Below are 16,534 nucleotides of genomic sequence, written 5' to 3'. Positions count from 1 at the left end.
GACTAAAATCAAGGCATTTAAATCGGATCCCATCTTGAGTGAGTTTTTTCCTAAGAAAAAGTAAATCCTTTTTAAATCTGTTCTTGCCTCCCAACTATGCCCTCCACACTACCGCATGAACAGTTACTGAAAAATGAATTAGTATATCTTCATACACTTAAAATAAGAATGTTTATTCTTATTTGCTTTCATTATTGCATCAGATTCCCCATCAATATTAACTGTCCACCCTTAAATTTTTGTAATAGTTCAAACATTTAAAAGATTTTATTTCCTTTCCCTCAAAATTATCCACCTCTATCTCCATAGACTGTCTCCAAACATGGAACACCCATACTCTTCTCTAAGAGCAACCCACCATCTATGCTTCTGACCTCATTCTTCAATGTTTAAGATTTTACCTCTATTAATTTATCTTCTTCTTATCTTCTTCCTCTCTTCTCTCTCCCTCCTTCTCTCTCTCCTTTGCTCCCTATCCCACAAATGCACTCTTCTTACCTACAAAAAGCTTCCCATTCTCACCTGGTTTCCTCTTCAAGCTTCCACTTCAACTCCCTCCTTCCCTTCAATATCAGATTTAACACTGTCCTCTGAGCAATCTCAGCTTTGCCTGGTCCCTGTAAAAGTCTCCCTATACAACTCTTATCCTTTCATTTAAGTTCCAACCAATATTTCCCAGTGTGGTCTATGCAATGCTATGCCCACATTTTGATCACATGAAAGAATTCTGTCAGAAATACATTTAGGAAACACATTTGTGCAGATACTAAACAACCTTCTTAAATATTCAAAATACTTAAAGTCTATAACAAACCCTAAAAAGGCCTAAAAGAATACAACTTTTATTCAACATTTCCAAAATCTATAATAGCCACAGAACAACTTTCCCCATTGATATTTACATCTTGCAGAACAAGACTCATATTGTCAGCTATCAAGACACTTCCACTGAGCTACCTCGAAGTTTCTGGCAAGCTATTCTGATTATAGTGGCAATAATTATTCTTAAAGAAATAAATCCCCAATCATGCTCACACTTTAAACTGACTTCTGCATATTTCCAAACAAACGTCCTACCAGTCCCTCAAACAGGTATCAAATCAAAACTAAGTGTAACACCTCCCAACTACCCTCTGCCTCTGTCCTGTGTCCCCACAGTGAAGACGAGTTGATCATATCTTTTCTATAAATCACCTGTAATATTATTCTTTGTCTTATAACTACATAGATCACCCACTACTCTGTTTTTGTTTTTTTTTAAGAAGGGTGTTTAGTCTGTTCTCATACTGCTATAGAAAACTGCCTGAGACTGAGTAATTTATAAAGGAAAGATGTTTAATTGACACACAGTTCTGAATGGCTGGGGAGGCCTCAGGAAACTTACAATTATGGCAGAAGCAGCAGCAAACATGCCCCAGGAGAGAGAAGTGCTGAGCAAAGGTAGGAAGAGCCCCTTAAAAAACTATCAGAACTCATAAGAACTCACTCACTATCATGAGAACAGCATGGAGGTAACTGCCCCCATGACTCAATTACCTCCCATCTGGCCCCTCCCATGACATGTGGGGATTATGGGATCTACAATTCAAGATGAAATCTGGGTGGGGACACAGTCAAACCATAACAAAGAGTGTCATATTTTATTTACCTTTGCATCCTCTTCTACCCTAAACCTAATCATATTCCAAATTACCAATTTATACTTTTTTATTTTAAGAAGAAATCATATTACACAGACTTACAAACACTTGTGTTTTTTTGGGGGGTGGATTATAAAAATGTTCATTATTTACATTGTAGTAATGTTTCCGTAGATGTACACATCTGTAATAGTGGATCAAATTGTACAATTTAAACATGAAGTTTATTTTAATTATATATCAATAAAGTTATATAAAAAACACATAACTCTTAGCATGCTTGGAATACAAGAGAATTTGCTAATTTGACAAAAAGCTTATACCAAAAAAACTCCTATCAAGATCACAGTTAATGATAAAAGTTTTTCTTTGAATACTGTATTTTTTTTTTTTTTATTTCAATGGGTTTTGGGAGAACAGGTGGTATTTGGTTACATGAGTAAATTCTTTGGTGGGATTTCTACGATTTTGATACACCCCTCACCCAAGCAGTGTACATACACTGTACCCAACGTGTAGTCTTTTTGTAATTATTATTATACTTTAAGTTCTAGGGTACATGTGTACAATGTGCAGGTTTGTTATGTAGGTATACATGTGCCATGTTGGTGTGCTGCACCCATCAACTCATCATTTACATTAGGTATTTCTCCCAACGCTATTCCTCCCCCAGCCCTCCACACCATGACAGGCCCCAGAATGTGACGTCCCCTCCCTGAGTCCATGTGTTCTCATAGTTCGATTCCCACCTATGAGTGAGAACATGTGGTGTTTGGCTTTCTATCCTTATGATAGTTTGCTCAGAATGATGGTTTCCAGCTTCATCCATGTCCCCGCAAAGCACATGAACTCATCCTTTTTATGGCTGCATAGTATTCCATAGAGTACATGCGCCACATTTTCTTAATCCAGTCTATCTTTGATGGACATTTGGGTTGGTTCCAAGTCTTTGATATTGTGAATAGTGCCACAATAAATATACGTGTGCATGCGTCTTAACAGTAGCATGATTTATAATCCTTTGGATATATACCCAGTAATGGGATTGCTGGGTCAAATGGTATTTCTAGTTGTAGATCCTTGAGAAAACGCCACACTGTCTTCCACAATGGTTGAACTAATTTGCACTCCCACCAACCTTGTAAAACCGTTCCTATTTCTCCATATCCTCTCCAGCATCTGTTGTTTCCTGGCTTTTTAATGATTGCCATTCTAACTGGCGTGAGATGGTATCTCATTGTGGTTTTGATTTGCATTTCTCTGATGACCAGTGATGATGAACATTTTTTCATGTGTCTGTTGGCTGCATAAATGTTTTCTTTTGAGGAGTGTCTGTTCATATTCTTTTGCCCACGTTTTGATGGGATTGTTGGTTTTTTCTTGTAAATTTGTTTAAGTTCTTTGTAGATTCTGGATATTAGCCGTTTGTCAGATGGGTAGACTGTAAAAATTTTCTCCCATTCCATAGGTTGCCTGTTCACTCTGATGGTAGTTTCTTTTGCTGTGCAGAAGCTCTTTCCTAGAAGAAAACCTAGACAATACCATTCAGGACATGGGCATGGGCAAAAACTTCATGACTAAAACACCAAAAGCAACAAATGGCAACAAGGGCCAAAATAGACAAACAGGATCTAATTAAACCCTATGTGTAGTCTTTTATCCCTCACCCTCTTACCACCCTTTCCCCTGAGTCCCCAAAATCCATTTTATCATTCTTATGCCTTTTCATCTTCATAGCTTAGCTCCCACTTACAATGAGAAGATACAATGTTTTAGGAATGAGAAGATACAATGTTTGGTTTTCTATTCCTGAGTTACTTCTCTTAGAATAATGGTCTCCAATTCCATCCAGGTTGCTGCAAATGCCATTATTTCATTCCTTTTTATGGCTGAGTAGTACTCCATGGAACATATATACCACATTTTCTTTATCCACTCATTGACTGATGGGCATTTGGGCTAGTCCCATATTTTTGCAATTGTGAATTGTACTGCTGTAAACATGCGTGAGCAAGTATCTTTTTCGTACAATGACTTCTTTTTCTCTTGGTTGATACCCTGGAGTGGGACTGCTGGATCAAATGGCATATCTACTTTTAGCTCTTTAAGGAATTTCCACACTGTTTTTCATACTCCAAACATTTGTTTTGAGTTCACATCACCTAAGTTATATCCTGAATCACTCCTTATTATCTATATTAGTTTGGCAAGTGGCTTAGCATCTCTAAATCTCAGTTGTGTCTCTAAACCTGTTTTCTCATCTGAAAATGTGAAATTAAATCATCCACCTCAAAAAGCAGTTGTGAGGATTCACTGAAATAATTATGTAATATACTTAGCACAATGCCTAACTTATGTTAACCATTCAATAACTTGTGTTATTTTTATTAATTCACCCCATTTACATGAACAAAACCATTGCTACTAAAAGAATGCTTCAACAAGTGGGACTTCAGGTTCAAAGTATTTTTAGCTACTAAAACAATAATTCACTTTAAGTGTCCCGGATTGGTTGACTTTTTCAATCATTTACAATTCCCTAGTGGTCAGTTAAGCATTGAGCCATCAGCAATTATGCCTTTCCTTTACCAAATCTCTAGTTATTTTAGCTCTTTATACTGTATACTGGTTTGCTTAACCCCACTTCAATTTAAAGTGAACAATTACTTTGTCATTATTATAGTAACTGTTTTATCTAACCAGTGGATAATCTTTACATAATTTCAGAAGTGATATATCAGAAAAATATGAAAATATATATATATATATTTTTTTTTTTTGAGACAGAGTCTTGCTGTGTTGCCCAGACTGGAGTGCAGTGGTGTGACCTCAGCTCACTGCAACCTCCGCCTCCTGGGTTCAAGCGATTCTCATGCCTCAGCCTCCCAAGTAGCTGGGATTACAAGTATGGCTTGTAACCACACCTGGCTAATTTTTTTGTATTTTTAGTAAGGTCGGGGTTTGGCCATGTTGCTCAGGCTAGTCTCGAACTCCTGGCCTCAAATGATCCACCCACGTTGGCCTCCCAAAGCGCTGGGATTACAGGCATGAGCCATCATGCTCAGCCTCATTAAAAGTATTTTATGACAAAGGATAAATGCTTGAGCTGATGGACACCCCATTTACTCGGATGTGATTATTATGCATTGCATGTCTGAATCAAAAAATCTCATGTAACCCATAAATTATATACCTACTATATAACCACAAAAATTAAAATTAAAAAAACTATGAAAACTATAGACATTGGGAAGTGTTCAAGGGTAACAAGTAGGATAAATACAATACAAAAATACTATGACAGCATTTTTATTTAAAAAAACACACAAGTGCCATTTTTCCATAATAGTATTTAAATGAAAATATAACATGACTGATACGTCTGTTATTACAGAACATTAAAATAACAGTGCATTATTATACTTTCAAATTGGATGGGGCCACTTTTAATGTATAACAGGAACTGCAAATTCTTTGGTATTCCTCACTTTGAAAATGGAGTCTAAGTCCTCTCCCCTTGAATCTGGGCTTTGGTGACTTGCTTAATCAAAAGAATGTAGCAGAAATTTGACATTCTTGGTCTCTGAAGCTACGTCATTAAGTTGTTTTGAAGTTTCTGCCCAGTCCTCTTGGAATGCCTGTCCCAGAGGAAGACACCACAGTATAAGGGATCTGATAGAGCTAGCCACATGGAATGGCTATATGGAAAGAGACATACCTAGTTAGCCTCCAGCCATCCATACATGTCATGTCCAGACATGACATCACAACTCAGACATCAGACACATGAATGATTAAACAGATGACATCAGCCTCAGCCATTATTGGGCTGCAACTCTATGACGCATCCCAAGGAAGAAGAGCCCAGCTAAGTCCTTCAAACCCTAGACCTGTGAGAGATCATCATAAATTAATTTAAGCCACTAAGTTTGGACATGGCTTCTTACGTAGCAATAGATAATGAAACATCTCTGTTTCTGATGCTGCTGTTTGAATACACATTAATTCCTCAAATGAAATACAACAAAATGTGTCGTTTTAATACTTACTATATAATTATTTAAAATAATAAGTAGTATCACAAAATATCAGAGTATATTTTAAATGAGTTTTATGATGCAGCATGTTAATCTAAAATGGAATATTTTACATTAAAATAGAATAAATGTGCAAATATATTTATGTATAAAAGTGAGTATATCCATAGAAAAGCACTGGAAGAACAGTAGTCAACCTTTAGGTAATTTTTTCAGTAATTTTGGTGTTTCTTTGTGCTTTTCTATGTTTTCCATAGTTTCTACATTGAATATATTCTACTTTTGGTCATTTCTGATGCTGTTTTTGAAAAGCAAAATTCCAAAAATTAGAACTCTGAACCAAAACCTTAAAACTAAGATCATTGAATACCCATAATCTAGCACCTGAATTGTGAGTATAAACACCCAGGGCTTAATTACAACCTTACAGTGAGAATTAGATGAATGTGTTCTCCACCCATAAGCAAACAGGGAACTTCTTGTTTCGTACATGTCAAATGTTTTTATAAAATAAAAAAGGCAAAAATATCATTTAGTCAACACAAGCATACAGACATTGAAACAAATAACAGATCATCTATTGTATTTCTACCAAGCTGTTTTTCTCCTTTTCTTCCATTCCCCACATTCCTTCTCAGCCACAATACATTGCTTGAGGAGAGAAGCCAGTTTCCCTCCATATACATGTATTTCACATCCTTCTGTGAAATCCTTTGTACCTAAAACTTACCTTTGAAGAAAATTCACAAGTGAAAAGGAAGCCATTACCAGAATTCACTGAGTGCATCAACTATGGTATCTTTCATCTCTTGACTTCGCCTTAGGAACTCTGGTGTCATAAATTGAAACACAGGGAGTCTTTTTGTAATAATGTAATGACTCCTCAGACTTGCTGCTTTTATTATTTTGCCTTTGATCAATGTGTCCAGCGTGCAGAACACTTTGAAGTTATACCACCCACTCCGCCCTCACTTTCTATCAAGATAATTGTCTTTTCCTGCAATCATAAAATTTAGGCTAATCAATTGGCTTTAAAAAAAATAGAAGATACCTTTATTTTTCTCTTTTGTTTCTTACCCATACAATTCATGAAAGACAATACTTTTTAGCTTCTTATTATTCTGACTTAAAATTTCAGTTTGATGTTCTTTTAATTCCTGACTTCCATCTAAGCTGCAAAATCTGCTGAGAATTCTGAGGTTATAAGGAGGTAGTTAGGCGCCGAATTAAAGTTTTCAATGAATTGGTTTACTTCAACTTCTCACTTGGACTCACTTTGCCATTATCAGAGCTGTCCCCTCCCACTCTAAACATCTCCCGCTTCCCTAACTTCAACTACCTCTTACGACTCTTTAGATATTCATTTGTGGTTTAGAACATATGAAAGGATAGCAATACAAAAAGTGACTGGAAGGGTACATGGTCAGTTCCTCCTTCTTGAGTCACGTTTTCATGTGGCTTCCTGACACCACATTCCTCTGAGTTTCCTTTTCACCTCACTAGAAGCCCCTCCACCTCCTTTGCTGAACTCTTGCCTTCTTTCTGACCTCTACGTGACGAGACATATCACTTCTCAGGCTTAGACTGCTTCATCCACATTCAGACTCACTCTGGTCTCATTCACTCATCTGTAATTTAAAACACTGTCTCCCAAATTTACATCTCCAGCTTAACTTCTCCCCTAAATTCCAAACTCATTATCTCCATCAGACTATTGGGCATCTCCAGGTGAAGATTGTTTAATCTAATTTTTATTTTCTAAATACATAACACATTTATATGAATCCAAAGTTAAACCTATATAAGAATGTATATTCAGAGAACACTCACTTTCATTTACCCATTCTTTTCCTCCCTGTATAATCATTTCCACTAGGTTTTAAGTCACCAATGTTTCTTTTATAAATAAAAGCATATACACTGGCAAATAACTGAAATAAAGCTACTGAATATAAAGTAGTGATAATAGCACACACACAAATTAATTCTAGTGGCTATAGAATACAGTATTTTGACTGTCTATACCTAGCAGAATAAATTCTAAAGACAAATACAGCTGTAAAGAAAGCTTATATTTCATTAAATATTCTCAGTGCTAATATCAGTATAATTATTTGAAATTAAAATTTTTATGCTGCAGAATAGACATTTTGAAACCATATTTTATATACTGTAGGATATATATTTTGAAGCTATACATTTTGTAGGATAGAGCAAATAATAATTACTTAAGAGAAAACATGCCGGGCACAGTGGCTCATGCCTGTAATCCCAGCACTTTGGAAGGCTGAGGTGGGAGGATCACTTGTGGTCAGGAGTTTAAGTTCAGCCTGGCCAACACGGTGAAACCTCATCTCTACTAAAAATACAAAAAAAATTAGCTGGGCATGGTGGTGTGCACCTGTAGTACCAGCTTCTCAGGAAGCTGAGGCAGGAGGAATAGCTTGAACCTGGGAGGCAGAGGTTGCAGTGAGCCAAGATTGCACCACTGCACTCCAGCCTAGATGACAGGGCAAGACTCCATTTAAAAAAAAAAAAAAAGAAGAGAGACAGAAAAGAGAAATGACAATAAAATCAAAGAAATTATGTAAAGTTTCTGTAAGGTTAAACTTAACCTGGAAATATCAGTATCACATCACGACTTTTTTTCTTTGTAAAAATACGTATTTCCTGGCTCTGTCCACTAAAAAGACTTCCAAGTAATGAACAATTCAATAACAGTAAGGATCATAAGGGACCGGACTTTAGACTCTAACCATCATTCCCCACTACAAGAAAAAAGGACTCTTTAGAGGAACGACTGGTATCTGGGGAAAGAAATATGCAAAACAAACTGAACACCTTGAGCAAGGAAACTATGTAAGAGTAATGGGGTCACGTCACAAGAGAAACACGAAAGTGCTCCCATTGGCTAAAGATTAAAATTTTTGAGTATCTAAAGGGATAATGAATGTAACTGTTTGAAACACATTGAATATATAAATCCATATGTTCATAGGGATGAAAAGAAAGATGGAAAGAAAGTCAGTTCAATGGCCACCACTGAAGGTAACTAGGGCACAAACTACTTACTCTGAAATTAATGTTTAAAGGGAAAGAATTAAACATTTATCCTGTCTATCCTAGGTAAACTCCTTTTCCAGGTAACCAAATAGCCAAGTTGTTATGGAAAAAGTTTTTCCTTACAGAAAAATTCCAGCTAATGAGGTAAGAATGACAGAGTTAGAAAAGCACCTATTTGTAACTCCTAGTAAAATAATCAAGGAAGCCAGCATGCGTGGATGAAACAATGAGATAAAAAGATAATGGGAAACTTAACAATGAAGGGATTGAGCTGTCACCACCTGAACCCACTGCTGAATCCCAATGCCACCGAAGTGGTAGAGCCAGACACGGTGTGTCTCCTGACATAATGCAATATGAAATTCACAGCACCATATCGACGTAGCATTCTTGCCCAAAAAAGCAGAACCTGAATCTAATTGGAGCTTTAGAGCTAACTTCCAGTTTACAGGAAAAAATGGGGGCTAAAAAAGCATGTGAAGTAATCCAAAAAAGAGAACAAACAAATTCAGAACATGGACATTCTATGGGACAAACTGCCACATTTCTTCAACAAATCACAGTTGGTGGGTTAGAGATGCAAGAAGACTGCTGTCGGATAGAATATCTACAACTTACTTATATTCTAATTAGAAGAAATCAACTATAAAAAGACATTTTCAAGACAATCAAGGAAATTTGAAGGTGGACTTATTATTGAACACCACCATGGAATTATTGTTAGTTTTGTTAGGTAGGATAAAAGCACTGTAGTTATGTAGGAAAATATCCATACATTTTATAGCTGTACTCTATATTATGTAGACATACATGAAACAAGTACGGCAAAATCTTGATAACTGCTAATTCTGAGTCGGGGTAAAAAGGGGTTCATTTTACTATTCTCTCTACTTTTGTGCATGTAGAAAACCTTTTATAACAAAAATATTTAATGGCACACTCCACATAATAATCAAAATTCTAACTTAAATTTAACATTAACCCTTCTTCTGCCCCAACTAGGGACTGCTGCAAGCTGGTGGCTTACAGCTGGAGAAAGTTAATGTCCATCTTTTCTTTTTGCCTGTCAATAGTTTTCTTCCTCCCTCAGCTGGCCAATTGGTTTCCCATCCCCACTAAGGGCAGAGCAAGGTGAGGGTTGAATAAGGTCAGAACTGAGAAGAGGTTAGAAAGATTCTTACTTGACTGGCCTGCCATAAGATGGCTTTGTTCTCTATGTCCTTGGCTGAATCATTCTAGTGGCATGTTAAGTCTCTACCGAGGTCTCACTGTAGGACCCATCAACTTCAATCCCAACATGCAGGGGCTGCTTCTCTTTCAGCTGACTAATCTAGACCTCCTTCCGCTTCAGCTTCTGACAATATGCCCACAGCAATGTACTCCTGGGCTCCCCTTTCCCTGACAGGCTGCTCTCTGGGCAGGATCCCTTTAAAATGACTTCAGGTTAACATCTTTACCACGGGTTTCACAGCCAGCCCTGGGGCTCACTTCCATTTGCCCCGCTGTGGGAGATGATATAGTTCATCCAGACTCTGCCCTCCATCCTACAACCACAGGCCTCCTTAGATCCCTCAGAAATTGATCAGGACTTTTGTCATTGTTGTCCTGAAGCAAACATCATACTCTCCAAGGGGTTTGTTGAAGCCCTTCTCACCACACTTAAGATGATGCACAGATACACATGAGGGGCAGAGGGTCAGGGGATGCTCACAGCACCCTCACAGTTCTCCCAGTATAAATTCTCCTCAGAAAATTCTCTCTCAGATTTTACACTTGAATTTTTTATATACTCAATGTAAGTGAGAGAATTCAATAGTTACATAATTGGTTTTGTTATATTCTTTGAAATTTTGTGTTTGGATAATTTCTCACAACTCATTTTGACATCTCATATATTTGTTGGTGCTTCTGTTGAAACTTCCAGTGTAAAAAAAAAGTATGACTATATCATCATCAGGAGGTCAAAGTGGCTTTTTCCTTAAGTAACCCAGAAACTACATCCTCTGTAAAATGGGTACACTTCCAACAAAGTAGTCCATAATAGCTACCTTGCTTGTTATTATTTTAATTAATAGCAAACGCAGTGTGGTGATTTTAAAATATGGAACCACAATTTTTGACACTTCTCCATTAAAAGGTGGGTTGTTTGTCCCCTCTTCTTAAATGTAGGTTCTATAGCCACTTGAATAATAAAATATAGTAGAACTTAATACTATATTTACTTCTAGCAAAGACAGGCTGGCTTTCCTGCCCAAGTCTTTAAAAACTGGCAGCATCCACTTCTGTGAGGAAGCTCAAGTCACCCCACAGAGTGGCTCACATGGAGAACTAACAGCCAGCATCAACTTGCCAGCCATCTTGAGTGAGACATCTTGGAAAAGGGTATTCCAGCCCCAGGTGGGCTGCCCCAGGAACCCTGTATATAGCACACACGAGCAGTCCCCTGCAAGCTCTACCCAAATTACAGATTCATGAGCAAAATAAGTGGTTATTTTAAGTCATTAATTTTTAGAGAAGTTGGTTACGCCTAAAGCACATACATATAATTTGGGACTCTGCTTCAAGCAGAAAAGTAAAAATTAAAACCAAAATGCTCAGGGGCTGAAGCTTGAGCTCTAGCAGCTTCAAGGTAAATTTAAACATTCTTCAGGATTCTAGAAGGAGAAACAGGAGCTAAGGGAAAAAAAAGTTTCATTTAGGCACCCAAATTATTAATAATTTGAATTTTTATGTGTTACAGTATTCACTAATAGCAGCTAACTTTACCAAGCACTACATGCTGTTTTAACTGCTTTACATTAAACTCAGCTAATCCTCCTGATAACCATCTAAAATATTGTATTAGTACGCCCATTGTGAAATGAGGAAACTGAGATACAGAGGGATTAAATATATTTGCCAAATTGTACTTTGGAAATGGCCAGGATATAAACCCAAACCATCGAAGTCCAGATCTTACACTCTTAACAAAATTCTAAATACACATTTTCTATTAACAAAGAAATCTTACAAATAGTCACATAAGAAAGATCATTTTCAAAGTCATTATATATATAGCACCTATCATATTAAAAATACCATTGAATGAAAAGTTCACATTTTGCTGTCTTTTCTCTATAATCAAACTCAGTCTCTTATGGGCAGCACAGTCTGTTATTTCCAGCACTAATGAATAGAAAAACCCTTACACCTAGTGATTAACTATGTAATAAGAATGGTCATATTACAAACAATTTTAAACCCACAGTGACTTACCATTTGCAAGGTAATTAGTTGTAGGCCGAAATGTTTTTTGTGGCTATCATGATACTTCAATAGAACAAAAGTAATGAAAAAATGCAAGCATGGGGCCCTAATTCTATGGTTACATTCATCTTCTGTGCTGAAAGAAGTGTGCCAAGGAGGCAGGGAAAGGTTTTTGGTAGCTAGAAGAGTAGGAATGGAACTTCCAAATGTACAGAGCCATGAAATCACAAAGATGTTAAAATATCACTAAAAATCATTATAAAACAAGTTTTGAGGCTGTAATAAAATGTGAAAGCAGAAATCACCAGCTCAATGTTTTTTTCAAACTCATGTTAGAGTGCTTCAGTTAAAAAAAAGAATGAATTAATGACCAATTCCCAATATATAACACTCACGAATATTACTGAGAAATAAAAAATGTGATGAAGTAAAATCTCTTGGAAGCTAAAACAGTTTCAGGAAAGTCTATTAATCATATATTATACTAAGGTCTCAACTACTAGGTATGCTACTGACTCATAAAAGCTAGGGCATTCTAGTCACCTGAAAGCATGAACAATTTCCAAAGTTTCCTAGCTTTACTACTTAAATACTATATAAAACTGCCACACAATGATCAAATTGCTTTACAGTAATACTCAAAGATTATTTCCAATTATTTATACTTCTGGTAGCAAAATAAAAAATCCTAGATACGTTTTAGAAATATATTTTATTATAGTGATGTTTTCAATGTAACAGTATCCAATGAAAATACCTAATACAGATGTATTTGTGATTATGCACTTATTTATATTAGAAAATTTAAGATACAAAGTGAATTCATTTTAAACTAAGCCAGGCATGGAGGACTGAGCCTGTGATCTCAGCTACTTGGGAAGCTGAAGCAGGAGGATCACTTGAAGACAAGTTTGAGACAAGCCTGGTCAACACAGAAAGACCCTATATCTTAAAAGAATGTTTTGTTTTTTAATTAGCTGGGCATGGTGGTGCACACCGATAGTCCCAGCTCCTTGGGAGAATGAGGCAGGACAATCTCTTGAATTCAGGAGCTCAAGGCTGCAATCAGCTATGATGATACCCACTATACTCCAGCCTGCGTGAGAGAGACAGATCCCATTTCTACAAAAAATTCTCAAAGTGAAAGAGTGGAGGAAGATTTACCAATAACAGAAAATTAAAAAGCGCAGGAGTCACTATTCTTATCTCAAATAAAACAGACTTTAAACCAATAAAAGTTAAGAAGGACAATGAAAGGCATTACATAATGATAAAAGGTACAATCCTACAAGAAGCTTTAGCTATCCTAAATAAATGCACACCCAACTCTGGAGCACCCAGATTTATAAACAACTTCTTCTTGGCCTAAGAAAAGACTTTAGAAAACCATACAAAAATAGTGGGAGATTTTGGAGATTTCAACATTCCACTGACAGTGTTAGACAGATCATTGAGGCAAAAAACTAACAAAGAAACTCTGGAATTAAGCTTAACACTTGAGCAATCAGACCTAATATATGTCTACAGAACTCTCCACCGAACAACCACAGAATGTACATTCTTCTCATCTGCACACAGAACATATTCCAAAAACAAACAAACAAACAAACAAAAATACATGCTTGGCCATAAAGCAAGCCTCAATAAATAAAAAACAACTGAAATCACATACCAAGTACACTCTTGGACCACAGTGCAATAAAAATGAAAAGCAATACCAAGAAAATCTCTCCAAATAACACAATACATGGAAATTAAACAAATTACTCCTGAATAACTCCTGGGTGAACATTGAAGTTAAAGTAGAAATGTAAAAATTATTTGAAACTAATGAAAATAGAGACACAACTTACCAAAATCTCTGGAATATAGCCAAAGCAGTGTTAAGAAGAAAGTTAATAGCCTTAAAACACCTTTATCAAGAAGTTAGAGCCCTGTCTGACAGCTCTGAAGAGAGCAGTGGTTCTCCCAGCACGGCATTTGAGCTCTGAGAATAGACAAACTGCCTCCTTAAGCGGGTCCCAGACCCCTGTGTGGCCTAACTGGAAGACACCTCCCAGTAGAGGCCGACAGACACCTCATACAGGTGAGTGCCCCTCTGGGACGAAGCTTCTAGAAGAAGGATCAGGCAGCAATATTTTCTATTCTGCAATATTTGCTGTTCTACAGCCTTCACTGGTGATGCCCAGGCAAACAGGATCTGGAGTGGACCTCCAGCAAACTCCAACTGACCTGCAGATGAGGGACCTGACTGTTAGAAGGAAAACTAACAAACAGAAAGGACATCCACAGACAAAACCCTGGGGCAAGGCAGGTCCCTAAAGCCATCGTGCAGACAGGATTAGTCTAGGATGAAACTTTCACTGTGCATTAATGGGAGGAAAAACCCCTGGAAAATGAAGGCAAGGTAAATGGCCAGCTGCCTCTGTTTGAAAAGGGCCAGCCTGCAATCTGAGATCAGAATTCTTTGAGTACTTCCTTCGTATTCAAATGTCCCTTTTTACCAGCCTGGCCAACATGGTGAAACTCTATCTCTACTAAAAATACAAAAATTAGCTGGGCATGGTGCACACACCTGTAATCCCAGCTACTCAGGAGGCTGAGTCATGAGAATTGCTTGAACCCAGGAGGTGGAGAATCAGTGAGCTGCGATCATGCCACTGCACTCCAGCATGGGCGACAGAGTGAGACTCTGTCTCAAAGAATAACATAACATAACATAACATAACATAACATAGCAAAATGTCTTTTTTAAAAGTAAAAAAAAAAAAAGTTAGAAAGGTCTCAAATCAACAATATAACTTTGTACCTAAGAAAACTAGGAGAAAAAGAACAAACCAATCCCAAAGCTACCCATAAAAAAGAAATAACTAAAAATTAAAGAACTTAACAAAATTGAGATGCAAAATTCATACAAAAGATTAATGAAACCAAAAATTGGATCTTTAAAAAATAAATAAATAAAATTGATAAACCCCTGGCTAGATTAACAAAGAAACAGAAAGAGTAGATCCAAATAAGCACAATCTGAAATGACAAAAGTTATATTACAATTCATGCCAGAGAAATATTAAAAATCCTCAGAGCCTACTATAAACAACTGTACGCACTCAAATTAGAAAACCTTAGAGGAAAAGGATACATATTTGCAAGCACAAAATCTCCCAAGATCGAATCAGGAGGAGCTTGAAACCCTGAACAGACCAATATCAACTTCTGAAATTAAATTAGTGATAAGGAACCTACCAACCAAAACATACCCTGGACCAGATGGATTCACAGCTGAACTGTAACAGACATACAAGGAACTGATACCAATCCCACTGAAACTATTCCCAAAAATCTAGGAGAATAGACTTCTCCTTAACTCATTCTATGAAGCTGGCATCAACCTGATATGATTCTGTACTTAGAAAATCCTAAAGACTCCATGAAAAGGCTCCTAGAATTGATAATTTTAGTAAACTTTCAGGATACAAAATCAATGTACAAAAATCAGTAGCATTTCTATACACAAAATTCAGGCTGAAAGTTAAATCAAGAACAGAATCCCACCTACAATATCCACAAAGAAAATGAAATACCTAAGAATACAGTTAACCAAGGAGGTGAAAGATCTCTATAAGGGGAACTACAAAACATTACTGAAAGAAATCAGATGACACAAATGAAAAAATATTCCATGCTCATGGATTGAAAGAAACAATATCATAAAAATGTCCATACTGACCAAAGCAAGTTACAGATTCAATGCAATTCCTATCAAACTACCAATATCATTCTTCACAGAATTTAAAAAAAAAAAAAAAAAAAAAAAAAACTGTTCTGAAATTAACATGGAACCAAAAAAGAGCCTGAATAGCCAAAGTATAAAGAGCAATGCTGGAGGCGCCAAACTACCTGATGTCAAACTATACTATAAAGCCATAGTAACCAAAACAGCTTGTTACTGGTACAAAAGCAGAAACAAAGACCAATAGAACAAAACAGAAAACAGAATAGAAATAAAGCTGCATACCTACAACCATCTGATCTTTGACAAGACCAATAAAAACAAGCAATGGGGAAAAGACTCTCTACTCAATAAATAGTGTTGGTATAAATGTGCACACATGCTCACATGCACACACACACACATGAATTAACAATATCTGACAAATTATGCTTTGGTAACTGGGATTTAATTTTTACTTAATGCCCAGTTCTCAATCAAGTGATTTATTAAATTTCCCTCATTAAAAAACAACATTTTAAAACTTTAATAATTTGTCTCAGAAGAAAATAATAATTTATTTCTCATTTTGGCAGTTCATCTAACATACAGTCATAGACTGCATAATGATGTTTCAGTCAGTGATGGACCAGGTATATAATGGTGGTCCATGAGATTATAATATTGTATTTTTACTATACCTTTTCTAGGTTTAGGTATGTGTAGATACACAGATTCTTACCTTGGTTTTACAATTACCTACAATATTCAATACAGTAACATGCTGTACAGGTTTTTAGCCTAGGATCCACAGGATATACATATAGCCTAGCTGT

General features: G+C 36.5%; 1 protein-coding gene across 3 annotated transcripts in view; it reads right to left on the bottom strand.

Annotated features, from left to right (window-relative positions):
• ADGRV1 (adhesion G protein-coupled receptor V1) overlaps positions 1-16,534 on the bottom strand; it is a 585,058-nt gene that overhangs the window by 553,839 nt on the left and 14,685 nt on the right. The gene's annotated exons all lie outside the window — the stretch shown is intronic.

Source organism: Papio anubis, chromosome 5 (assembly GCF_008728515.1).
Source record: "Papio anubis isolate 15944 chromosome 5, Panubis1.0, whole genome shotgun sequence".
In the NCBI taxonomy this organism is placed as follows: Eukaryota; Metazoa; Chordata; class Mammalia; order Primates; family Cercopithecidae; genus Papio; species Papio anubis.
The sequence above is the reverse complement of the archived record's forward strand: the minus strand, read 5'-3'. Positions and strand labels throughout refer to the sequence as shown.